The sequence below is a fragment of the Salvelinus namaycush genome, chromosome 25 (genome assembly GCF_016432855.1).
Source record: "Salvelinus namaycush isolate Seneca chromosome 25, SaNama_1.0, whole genome shotgun sequence".
Taxonomy (NCBI): domain Eukaryota; kingdom Metazoa; phylum Chordata; class Actinopteri; order Salmoniformes; family Salmonidae; genus Salvelinus; species Salvelinus namaycush.
The window spans coordinates 29,891,328-29,904,057 of NC_052331.1; the positions used below are offsets into that span (position 1 = coordinate 29,891,328).

General features: G+C 40.0%; 2 pseudogenes; one reads left to right on the top strand and one right to left on the bottom strand.

Moving 5' to 3' along the window:
- Positions 1–930: 930 nt before the first annotated feature.
- LOC120019875 lies at positions 931–7,561 on the top strand (annotated as a pseudogene).
- A 3,371-nt stretch (positions 7,562–10,932) lies between these two features.
- On the bottom strand, positions 10,933–12,136 carry LOC120019876 (annotated as a pseudogene).
- Between the last annotated feature and the right edge of the window lie 594 nt (positions 12,137–12,730).

Here is a 12,730-nt window from a genome sequence, read left to right on the forward strand (position 1 = left end):
CGATTGTCGGATACTTTCGAGTAACCCGTTGTTTTGAACGCGGCACCTGCCTATTTCCCTCGAAAGTACTTAATGTAACGATTTCAATAGAGTATTACAAAAAAACAAGTTATTCCCATCTCTCTCCCATCTTTTCAAAGTTGCCGAAATATCAGGTGCGTCCACTTATGTCTGTGTATTCGTAACAGCCTAACCATAACGAAACGTTTATTCGATCAAATAAGCCTCACAATAGAAAATGAGTAATTACATTTGTGTAGACAAATTCGACACTCCCATTGACTTGCATTACACAAATTCCTCTCTTTGTGGTTTTATTTCGTAGACAGATTTTAGGCGGAGTAAACCCTCTCGCTTCGTCTTTTCCTCTCTGGTTTCCACTAATTTGGTCCCTTATTTAAGTTTAGGCATAATATTAGCAGTGTGGTTAGGTTTAAAATCAGATTTAAAAAAATATCAATTGTAGAAATGGGTGGGGTTTAGCTATAATTATGACTGTCTTTGTGGCTGTGTTAATTAGTGACGACCAATATTAATTTGCTGCTGGAACTGTTCATGAAGTAACCACTCATGTCAACCAGGTAGCTAACGTTATAACGAATTTAAGCCTACATTTGAATAGATTTAGGCTGAACTCATAAGGATACAATCTTACACCTCTGTGCGATTGTCAGGATTTGTGTTTGTTTTGTTTGAAAACCAAGTTACCTTTCCATCCACTAATGTAACGTGTCATGCTAGACTGAGCTAGCTAACTATAACGTTAATTTCTGCTGAAGTACTGTCCATTAGTTATCTGAAATAATCTACTGTGATATTTTGGAAAATGTCGTGTTTCACAGCTTCTGAATATAATTTGCAGGGCTTCATGATTGAAGAGAAAGCTAAAGTTCTCTCGCTGCCTTTCTCCGTCTTTATTCTGTCGTTAGAATGGGCAGAGACTACATAGTGGAGGGTGTGGTGGTGAAATATCTGTTCAATCTCCGTGCATCTTGTGTCACAGGACTTCTCATTGGCCAGGTAAGGTTCACTTATCATGGATCTATGCGTCATTGCCTAATGGTGTCAGGATCGTATTCATTAGTAGGCTACACATCGTAGCAAAACGTTTTGCAATGGAAAACGAAAAGTACCACTTCAGGTAGTCCCTCCCTCCCTGTTTTATTTTATAATTATTTCAGATTTATTTTAATTTGCAAACATCAGAAAACATACATAGACAGTATACAATAGACAAACGCACACAAATTCCAACAAACATCAATGACATCACACCTACTCAAACCAACATGTTCCCACCTGATCCATACCCATCCCATTTCTCTCACTCCAACATTCTCTCTCATTCTTCATACCTTGGGCGTTTCCAGTGCTTGTGACACTATGCCATATGGCCCCAAATTGCACTATTCTATTTCTCTCTGTAGACACGTTTTAAAAAAATAATAAAGCATTTGATTCATCTACTGTTTTTAACAATGGAGGATAATTTAATTTACAGTTTAAGTAAAAGTTTTTTAAAAATGATTTTAGAGAAAAGTATGGTCCAACCCATTGGGAATCTCACCACACCCTGAAATATGCAGATACTTTAGCTTTCTCTTCAATAATGAAGCCCTGCAATTGGGGAGAAAAGGGGGTAAAATTTAAAAAAAAAAAAAAAAATAAGAGAGAGAAGAAAAAAAAGTAATCTTAAATTGTTAAATTTATGACAGCCAACTTTCTAACTCCGCCCACAACTTTTGTACTTTATCGCACTCCCAGAAGGCATGAATTATTGAGTCATTGTTCGTTTTCCACTTAAGACATGATTCTGCCATTGTGCTGTAGAATTTGTGAATGTTGTTCACTTGTATAATACATTCTATACATTAGTTTATACTGGATTAAGCGTACATTTTCGTGAACTGTAATTTCGTTAGTTATGTTCAAACACTCCATCTTGTGCCAATCAATATCTCTTTTTAATTCTTGGTTGGAGAGGCTCTCTGCAAGGTTTTATATATCTTATCTATCATATTAGTATAATTTCTGAATCAAAGTGTAAGGGGTGCGTACTGGCGGCAGAGAAGTCAGGCGCAGGAGAGCAAAAACTGTGTTTACAACGGAGCACTTTAATAATAAAAGCCACCGGAAACAGAACAAACAATCAATGGGTACAAAACCCGTCGCACACCAGATAAACGTGCACATGCACTTACAACAAACAATTCCGGACAAGGACATGGTGGGAACAGAGGGTTAAATACACAACATGTAATGATGGAATTGAAACCAGGTGTGTGGGGAGACAAAACAAATGGAAAATGAAAAGTGGATCGATGATGGCTAGAAGACCGTCGACTGCCGAACGCCGCCCGAACAAGGAGAGGAACCAACTTCGGCAGAAGTCGTGACACACAGGATTCCCTCCACATTGCTCTGATGTCCAAATGATTTCAAATCACATTTTCGTAATATGAAACTTAAGTTACATGTATTTGAAAATATCTACATTGGTCAGAACAAAATTGCTTTATAATTCTGTAATTGAAATAACTTTATTTCCTGTTACCAAGTCATTTATGGTTTCTATGCCTTTAGTGTTTTCTATGTGGACCAGTTTATTGTGAATTCTGAAAAGCTATCCAAGAATTGTTCCATAGGGGTGTGTTTTTTGGGAGTGATATTGTTTCTTGTAGAATGTTTCATTTTCTTCCATATTGTTATAGTGTTCTTATTAAGTTTTTAATGTTCTTAGCTTTATCCTTTGAAAATAATATGTACCCATTGTTCCTCTTTAGTGCATTTAACAATACACTGAGTGTACAAAATATTAGGAACACCTTCCTAATATTGAATTGCACACCCTTTTGCCCTCAGAACAGCTTCAATATGTCGGGGCATGGAATCTACAAGGTGTCGAAAGCGTTCCACACGGATGCTGGCCAATGTTGACTCCAATGCTTCCCACAGTTGTCAAGTTGTCTGGATGTCCCTTAGGGGGTTGACCATTCTTGATTCACACGGGAAACTGTTGAGCGTGAAAAACCCAGCAGCTTTGCAGTTCTTGACCCATTCAAACCGGTGTGCCTGGCACTTACTACCATACCGCATTTAAAGGCACTTCAATCTTTTGTCTTGCCCATTCACTCTCTGAATGGCACACACGCAATCTGTGTCTCAATTGTCTCAAGGCTTTTTAAAACCTATCTCCTCCCCTTAATCTACACTGATTGAAGTGGATTAAACAAGTAACATCAATAAGGGATCATAGCTTTCACCTGGATTCACCTGGCCAGTCTATGTCATGAAAAGACCAGTTGTTCCTAATGTTTTGTACACTCAGTGTATGTCTCAAGTAAAAGTCTTGGGTGGCGAGTTGACAGTAGCGGTGCATGGGTAAAATCACTGGAGAAGCCAAGACCCCCACTTCAATATCATCAAATCACCTCTGCTTAGTCTAGTACAGTGACAACTAAAATATACCAAAAACAATTTAGTCCAAACAACGTAAGCTAAATATGATGTGGCTTTCAATGATTTTGATTTCTGTGTGTGTGTGTGTGTGTGTGTGGATGCATTCGTGCAAATAGAAAAACCATGTTGATTCACCCTACTTGTAGAGGAATGCCAATGCCATCCTCCTCTCTCATGTTGACGAAACGGTCTATGACTCTGTTATAAAGTACACGCTTTTATTTTTTGTTGTCCTAGACTACCTTGCTAAAATGCTTGCTCGCTAGCCTAACTTCCTTTCATGGCCAACGTTAGCTAGTTAACATTAGCCTTCTACATCTAGCTAACGTTACATATTGAACTTCCATCCTCTCGGGCAAGGGGCACAATGTATGAATTTATGGTTAGATCAGAATCGCCGGTAACAACCATTGGTCAGTACAGAGAATTAAGTAAAACCACAAGTCCAAATCCCAATCTCCAACCATAGCTAATTTAGGAAAGGGCCAATTTTAGCTAGCTAGCCACCTGAGGACATCAATATAATGAGATGCAACAATTCAAGTTGTCTGTCAATGATGTATACTCTCGATGCCATGTGATAGGAGTGAAGCCATATCCAAACTGGCTTCCCTTGTCACTTTATTTCAGTGCGCCAGGGCCATTCACAATTGAGCTCACTCAGTTTAGCTCAATGCTGATTGGCTATTATTTTATACTTTTTTTTGAATCAAGGGAGGCCAAATACTCGCTGGCTTCCTTTGCATTCAATGCTACAGGTGGCAACAATGTAATACACTTTTTGACCAGAGGAGTGTCAGATGGCCTACACATACTGAGACAGTGGGGCGCTGTTTTCTCTCGCTCGGATGCTTTCTCCGGTGAGATACATTCAGACTCTTGTAAATTGAAGGAAAATTATGAAACACAGAGAGATGAAAGAAATATTTTATATGTGTTTTTTGTTGGGGTTTTTTGTCCGTTTTTTGGGGAAGCCTGGCTTCCCTTGGCATCCAGGAATACACGCCACTGCGTGTTGATACAATTCCAAGTCTGGGAGGTTAAAACCACCCTCAGACTTGGGGAGATGTAAAACTTTCCTTTTATTCTATGAGTTTCAGTTTCCCACATAAAGTCTGTTATGACCGAGTATACTTTTGAAAAATATTTTCTGAATACTCTAAAATCAGAGGATGTTGTAACGTCCTGACCAGAGTTCTTATGTGTTTTGCTTGTTTAGTGTTGGTCAGGACGTGAGCTGGGTGGGAATTCTATGTTGTGTGTCTAGTTCGTCTGTTTCTGTGTTCAGCCTAATATGGTTCTCAATCAGAGACAGCTGTCAATCGTTGTCCCTGATTGAGAATCATATATAGGTGGCTTGTTTTGTGTTGGGGATTGTGGGTGGTTGTTTCCTGTCTCTGTGTTTGTATTCTGCACCAGATAGGTCTGTATCGGTTTGCCACTTGTTATTTTGTATTTGTTTAGTGTTCACTGTAGTTTTTGTTAATTAAACATGTTGAGCACTGGCTACGCTGCGTGTTGGTCCGATCCCTGTTTCACCCCCTCTTCTAGTGAAGAGAGGGAAGGCCGCCGTTACAGATATAAAATTAACATGGTTAAACTTAAATAATGCCAATAGGAAAAAGAATAACTCATGATCTACAGCAATCCTTTAAGTGGACCATGAAAAATATTAAATACTTATGATGCTTAATCAACAAATATATAAAGATAACTTTATCCCATTATTCAACAATATGAAAACAGATCTAATTAAATGGAACAATTTCCCCAAAAATCTTACAGGTAGAATAAACCTTTTCAGAATGGCATTGCTCCCAAATCTATTTCCGGTAATACCCAATTACCCCACCGACGACATTCTTTTAACAAGGGGGTATTGAGTTTTCCATATTGATCAGGTATATCAGGAGATCGTCTGCAAATAAATGTAGTTTATACTCATGTTTACACAGCCATGGGAAGCAGGGGTGCTGAGGGGTGCAGCACCCCTTGAAAAATCGGAAATAAAAGAAAAATATATAATTATTTAATCTATATTTTTATTAAATGTATTATTTCAGCTGGAAAGTTGTTTTAGTCCGTTTTTTCCCTTCAGTTTGGTGTCTAGTGAATACGACCCAGGTCTTTTCCCTGAGCACACAATTTGACCAGAAAATAGCTTACTTTTTACAGAGGGCCCTGAGTTTTTCTTATTCAGGTCATGTGACTCAGAAAAACTCCTGGTAGGACTTCTAACTACTCCTAAGTAGGACATCCTAGTCCCCTCTGTCAGAGTTCGTCCCAGAGAGACTTTGTGGTGCTGGCTATGAGGACACCTCAGAAGGACACAGAGGGACAAGGGTCTCCATCTGTCAGCAGGAGAGCTGGGACCTCACTGGACCACCTGGACTTGGGCTGGGTCACTGAGCATGCCAGACAGGTAGATAATGATAATAGTGCATTTTATACAATAATAATAATCATAATAATACAACTTTTAAAATGAAAATGTCAGCTCTTATAGTTAGTTCCCATAACATGACACAGTTTTAGCACTGTGAGCAATTACTTGTATCTCAGTCTCACTCTGTAATAATGTTTAATTATGTAGTAATGTAGGTTTCCTGAAGGTTTCCCGGGTGTTACAGGGAGGTTTCTCAGTTTTTGGTATATTTCTTGTCACCCCACCTGAGCTGCCCAAAGAGGCTCAAAATACATTGAGACAGTTAAGCAACTCATAAACTAAAGCTGGGGGCAATAATGTTTCAAAAGCCTAAATCCATCTGAGTATTATTATATATAGAGATCATGCATTTTAATAACAGGAACTGCATTACTAGAAAGTGGGCTTCTTAAAACTAGTTTGTTTTTAGTAGTTGATCTTTGCAGTGGGCAAGCAAATATCCAAGGGACGAATATGGAGTCTCACAAAGGAGGATGTTACTGAGGTCACGCTTCACATCTGCTCAAATTGGTCTCAATTGCATCATCTATTTACTGCCCAAAGACAGTAAATGATGAACAATGGTCTCACTAAAGTCCATGATAAATGTAGTGACATCTTTGCCGAGTTGTGTGGTGTGCTTGATACAAGGAGAACCCTTAGCATTGGAAAACATTGGTATCACTCTCAGAGCCGTTTGCTGAACATTTGATGTTCGAGATCCCAAGATGAGTTAATATGTGTGACAGTATGGCCTTTTTTAAAGTGGTCCATTTTCCTCTACTTTCTCTTTTCTGTATTCAAATTCAGCCCTGGAAATACTACAAGCCTTAACTTTATTCTGATTGGTGATTTCAGAGTTTTGCCAAGCCTGCTGATTGGAAGTACCAGTGGTGGGGGTGTACTTCCTGGCCAATGTTTACATGTTCAGTGAAACTGGACCTGCTGTTCCCCGTGTTAGAGATGCATGTCTTACCACAGGACATGGAAAAGTGTGTGAAGGGGATGGGGGTTATATTGGATACTATTACCTGATGTATTGTTATAGCTCCATATGAATGTTTATAACACACTTATTAAAACACCTTTATTAAGCGTGTCAGCATTACATCACTATATGAGAGATGAATAAACAGTACATTTTAGGAAATGCCTAGTGAGTTCCTCTTTAGCAGAGCTCACTTTGCCTTTTTTTATATTCTCAAATAGGACAGTGGATTAAAATGTTAGTTCTAGTGAAACTAATCATTTGCTTTTGTGTTTCAGGAGGAACTTCAAACATGGGCGAAGCAGATTGAAGATGGGCTTTGCCTCATCAATGGCAAAACGATGCCTGATGAAGTGTAGCTAGTGGCAGGGCAGGTAAGCACAGCGTTACTTTTGGTGGCACAATGTAGTTCATAGGAGCGTATTACTGCTTATTACAAGTAACTGTTTTTCTGTTCAGAAAAATAACGTAAAGGCTGTTTAGCTGACGTTCCGAGCCCAGATTATCATCCTATTCGTAAGAATGTCATGAGTAGGGAGTTATTTTGTAGCCCATAACAAGGGCTCAGAGTTTCCTTGCTGAAGATAATTTGTATGCGTACATGCTTGTTTGTGTGCCTGCGCGTTCGTCTGTGTGTGTTATGCTTTTGTGAGTGTGTGCCTGATTTCGTGTGTGTATCGTAGAAATAGAATTAATAGAATGGGCATGCCCGTTCAAGTAAATGGTGGCATTGTGGGTAGACTGGCAGCCATTGCGAGTGAAAACCAGGAAGTTTACCCTTCAATCTGTGCTGTGATTTGTTGACATTACAAAAAATGCATTCCATTGCATGAGCCACAACAGTTAGCATCTTTGAATGAACATTCTACCTGCCGCCTTTGTGATAGGTCAAAATAGATATCATCCAGTGTAAAGTATCAAAAGTAAATAAAAATAAATAAATAAATAAAAATCACAAATGTGTAAATCATTTCAAATTCTTTATATTAAGCAAACCAGACGATACAATTACATTTTTTCTTTAATTTACAGATATCCAGAGGCACACTCTTACACTCAGACATCATTTACAAACAATGTATTTGTGTTTTAGTGAGTTTTTTTCAAATTTATTTAAAACATTGTACCTTTAACTAGGCAAGTCAGTTAAGAACAATTTCTTATTTACAATGACAGCCTACACTGGACAAACCCAGCGCCGCCCTATGGGACTCCCAATCACAGCCTGGATTCGAACCAGGGTGTCTGTAGTGACACTTCTAGCACTGAGATGCAGTGCCTTAGACCGCTGAACCACTCGGGAGCCCCAAGTTACCCAGATATGAGGCACTAGAGATGACCACTCTTGAGAAGTGTATGAATTTGACAATTTTCCTGTCCTGCTAAGTATTCAAAATGTAACGAGTACTTTTGAGTGTCAGGGAAAACGTATGGAGTAAAAAGTACATTATTTTTTAAAGATTGTAGTAGTAGAAGTTGTCAAAAATATAAAAAGTGAAGTACAGATAACCCCAAAAGTATTTTACTCCACTAATATGAACATAGTGTCCAGCAGAGTGGAGATGTTCCTGGAAGATATTTTAATAGAGAGAGAGAGGACAAAGGTACAGTATTAGTTCTCTGCTTTAGCATTGGATTTCAGGCTATGCAGATCAACCACAAGGTGGCACTGTTGACCATTCACTGGTTGTCGCTATACTCACTGTCCCATCATTTACCTGTTCTCCTGCATTACAGTATATATTCCCCCAAACAATAACAAATCAAATTTGAAGGGGTGTCCACATACTTTCGTATATATAGTGTACTATGCTGGTATTTCCTTTTAAATACTCTCTTCAAACAACCATTTCCTCAGAATTCATGAGGTAGAAAGGAAAGGAACGGGAAAGGGGGATACCTAGTCAGTTGTACAACTGAATGCATTCAACTGAAGTGTGTCTTCTGCATTTAACCCAACCACTCTGAATGACCAGGGAAAAACTCCTGGCTGTCATGATTTGAGTTAACAATATATCAATAGCTATTGAGAAAGACTGAAGCGTGTGTATGTAAAGGCATGTACAGGAAGTATCGATAGCTAAAAGATTAGGGTAATGGTTGTGACATGGTGAGTTTGGACCCAGGTGCAACGAGACCAGACGAGGAATCAGTGGTTAAGGATAAACATATTACTTTACTGAGAAACGGTAACAGAAGGATCACAGTAACACTGGGAGACCAACAAACACTGAGTCTCGAAAACTCACTCAGGAGACAACCGCACACGGCACATAATACAGGCTTCTGCACAAGAAAACACCTCCTTTTAACAGGGAAATCATAATGAGTAAATAGGACACACCTGAGTGTCGTTAATGTCTCTAGGACGTTTTTTTTGTGAACCACTAGGCAAGCACCTCTCGTGACATTCCTAACACCTAACCCAACCTATTAATCAGAATCATCAGGTATGTAACATAGCTGTCTCTTGACTCAGCCGGATACCGTTGTGTAGGTGTTGCCATGTTGTGTAGGTGTTGCAATCACTCTCCTAGCCACGGGCAACTTGCTGCTCTACCTGAGCAACAAGTGGTGGACGCACACAGGATACACACACAACAACAGCTGGTCCTATGTGGAGTGACTAAATCGCTTGATTTAATTACATTTTCATGAAATTGAGTTTACATTATTTATTATTATTATACAAGCATATGCAAGCTGTATGTTTCCTATTGATCATTTAGCATATTTATTTTCATATGAATTGTAAAGCAGAATTATATAGAGAGAGAAATAAAGAATTTACTCAGAGAAGCATGTGTATAGCATATGGTGTAATGTCTTTCAGTAAGTGTGTGTCCAATTAACATGTTGAAGCATATATTTAAAATTCCCTCTATGATTTATTATAATGGGGAAAATGGACCCGCTAATTGTTATTTTCAGTTCATTCAGGCGTCATAAGATATTCTGATGTGAGATAACCACAAACTTTCCACTCTGTTCTGACATGTTACCTCATGCCACCCACACTTCATGCCAACAACCATATCGGACCACTCCTCACCCACAGTGCTGGCACAACGAACAACGGAAATGCATCAGAAGTGCTCAGAGCGTTGGTATTCAATACAGTATTTTGCGATGACCTAGGCCTACAGTATGGTCTTGTATGGTTATGCTCAGTATAGAGCTCGCCAGCTTGTAGTCCTAAAAAACAGCAATGAGTTACCTCTGGTTCGTTCAGCCATTCCTACGGGGAAGGACGTTGTTTTTTGGATAAATGCCGAAAATAAGGTTGCAGGTTAACACAGGTTTAGAATACAGTATTTAAAACGTTTTGTTCTGTCAGATAATATCAGTCAGTTAACATGACCTTTATGAATTTATGAACAATTATTATGTACAGTGCTTTATGTGCTTGTTTTGATTACATAACTGCTTCAAAATTCACAAAAAGCTACATTAGCTGATTCTCATAGAACAAAATGTATAACATCTCCTAAGCCTGTTGTTACCACAGACTTATTTTCAGCGTTTATCTAAAATCCCTACGAAACCTCCATTCATTTCCCTATAGGCTTGTTAATATTGATAAAACAATTAGACTGAGAAACCAACCAACACTTTCATGGGGAAATACTGCTTTTAATGACTGATTGGGGGTTAACAACTTTAACCCTATTGAATTCAAACATGAAAATATAGCACAGAATACATTGGGTCAGTAGTGATAAACAAGCCCAAGCCCTGAAAGGGGGTTCATTACTCCAACCGCAGGATCATATACTGTGTCGCCAATACAACCTTTAACAAAGATTGCAATATTATCCACTAATCAATCACACACACATAGAGAATAAAATAATTTTATAGTGATACACACATACAGTATTGAGCTGATGTCTGAAATCTGTAGCTTTGCCGATGTTAATGTACGCTGCCTGTGATAAACTTAAACGGCCTTGACTGGATAGTGGATACTGTTAACTAAAAAGATAGCATTTACAGCAGCCTAGAAGGCTAATAGGTTCAGAAATGTGCACTGACTGTCACTGACACCCTATTAAGACCCTTATTCCACCTCCACACCTGCCTCCTCCTCATCAGGACAGGCCGCAAACTCCTTCTCGGGCAGCAGGCCGTACTCGCTGAGGAAAGCCTCGATATTGGTAGCGAAGAACTCCTCGCTGAGGTGCTGTGTCATGGACAGGAAGTTGCCTACTAGCTCGCCTGCCTTGTACACCAGAATGGTGGGCAGCACGTTGTCTGAGAAGCGCTCGCCGGCACCTGTTGCGGCCGCCTGGATGCGGCAGAATTTGATGCTAGGGTACTTGGTGGCCAGGCAGGAGTTGAGTGCCTCGCAACCTTTGACCCCGTCCTCGTAGATGTGTACGATCACCAGGGTGAGCCTGTGCGCCTTCTCAATGAGCTCCAGGAAGGCCTCGGCGCTGTCCAACTCCACCACGCTTTCGAACTTAGGGCCAAAGCTGAGATGCTCGTGCATCTCCTTCATGCACTGATGCCGATACTTGCGCAGTCACTTCTCGTCCTCCTCTGCGATCATTTCATACTCCTGGACACTCATCTGTATGGAGACAAATGGGGTGATGGAAGCTGAGTCAAGGCTCATGTCTAGGATGTATAGGGGTCTGAAACACAGAAATAAAATTGACTTGAATGGAGGGTCTAGTCATTTTATTTCATTGGGTTAAAATAGGTAAAGTAAACATGTTTTGATTTGCACAGGAGCTTGTAACACTTGTGTCTCCCTCTGTGGTCGAGTCACTTACTGTCTCGCCGTGTGGTTGTGATTGAACACTGACTGACCGTGTGGTTGTGGTTGAACACTGACTGACCTTGTGGTTGAGTCTGTCGGGGATGTCATCGCTCTGGGGGTTGGACATCTGTCTGAGGAGCTCCTTCTTGCTGGGAGGGGTGTCCTGGTCCTCACACTTAAACTTCCTCCAGTCATTGATCACACCCTTGGGGCCTTGTAGATAAACCACAAAGTAGTTGAGACAGGGTTCTATATGTAATTATATGGGTTGAGAGGGTCCATCAATAGGTGAAAACAAGAGCCGAGTTTTACAGAGAAAAAAGTCTGCATCAGAAAGACAGTTTATACAGAATTCACTCTCATTTCATGTGAGGTTTGGATTGTAAACAGTGTAGACCTATAAAGAGTCAGGTCACTAGAAGGGTTGATATTAGTTGATGATTTGTCTGTCACCTGTTTGGATTGCTGGCACCTCATCTTCATCTGGGCTTGACATAATGAACTTTCTGAATGAGGAGACAAAATAAAGTTTATCAATGAAAACCATTTTCTTATCACCACTTCCTCAAAGAGACTGGCTTGTAACAAAGCTTTCGCCTTGGCAGCATTGTAGCATCGCATTGGTTCATAGGTGTGCCTGGCTTGTGTGCTGTATGCAGCATGTTGAAACTGTCAGAGACATTCAGAGGGAGCCAGGCTGATGCTGTATTATCAGATTAAGATTATGTCTAATATTCAGGGTTTTCTAAAACAGAGTTAATTCATGGGTCTGCGTGGGACTACGTGTGTAAGACGCTGCTGGGAGATAAAGATGACAATGTGGCATGTATTGTTTGTATGACCTATGCAGATCCCCTAAGCCACTAAGCATTAGATCAGGGAGCCAATACAACTCTTCAGGTGGAGCATCTAAAGAGGCCATACAACAGCAGCTTGTTTAGACATGATGCGGCTGAGTCTGAGTAATGACATTCATAGGCCTGCTCAAAACAATGCGTCAAACCTAAGTTTACTAATCTGGACCATGCCAATCCTTGTGATATTCACACCGTCCCCCCAAAATCTCTCCTCCATCTCCAGTGTTAGAGCAACT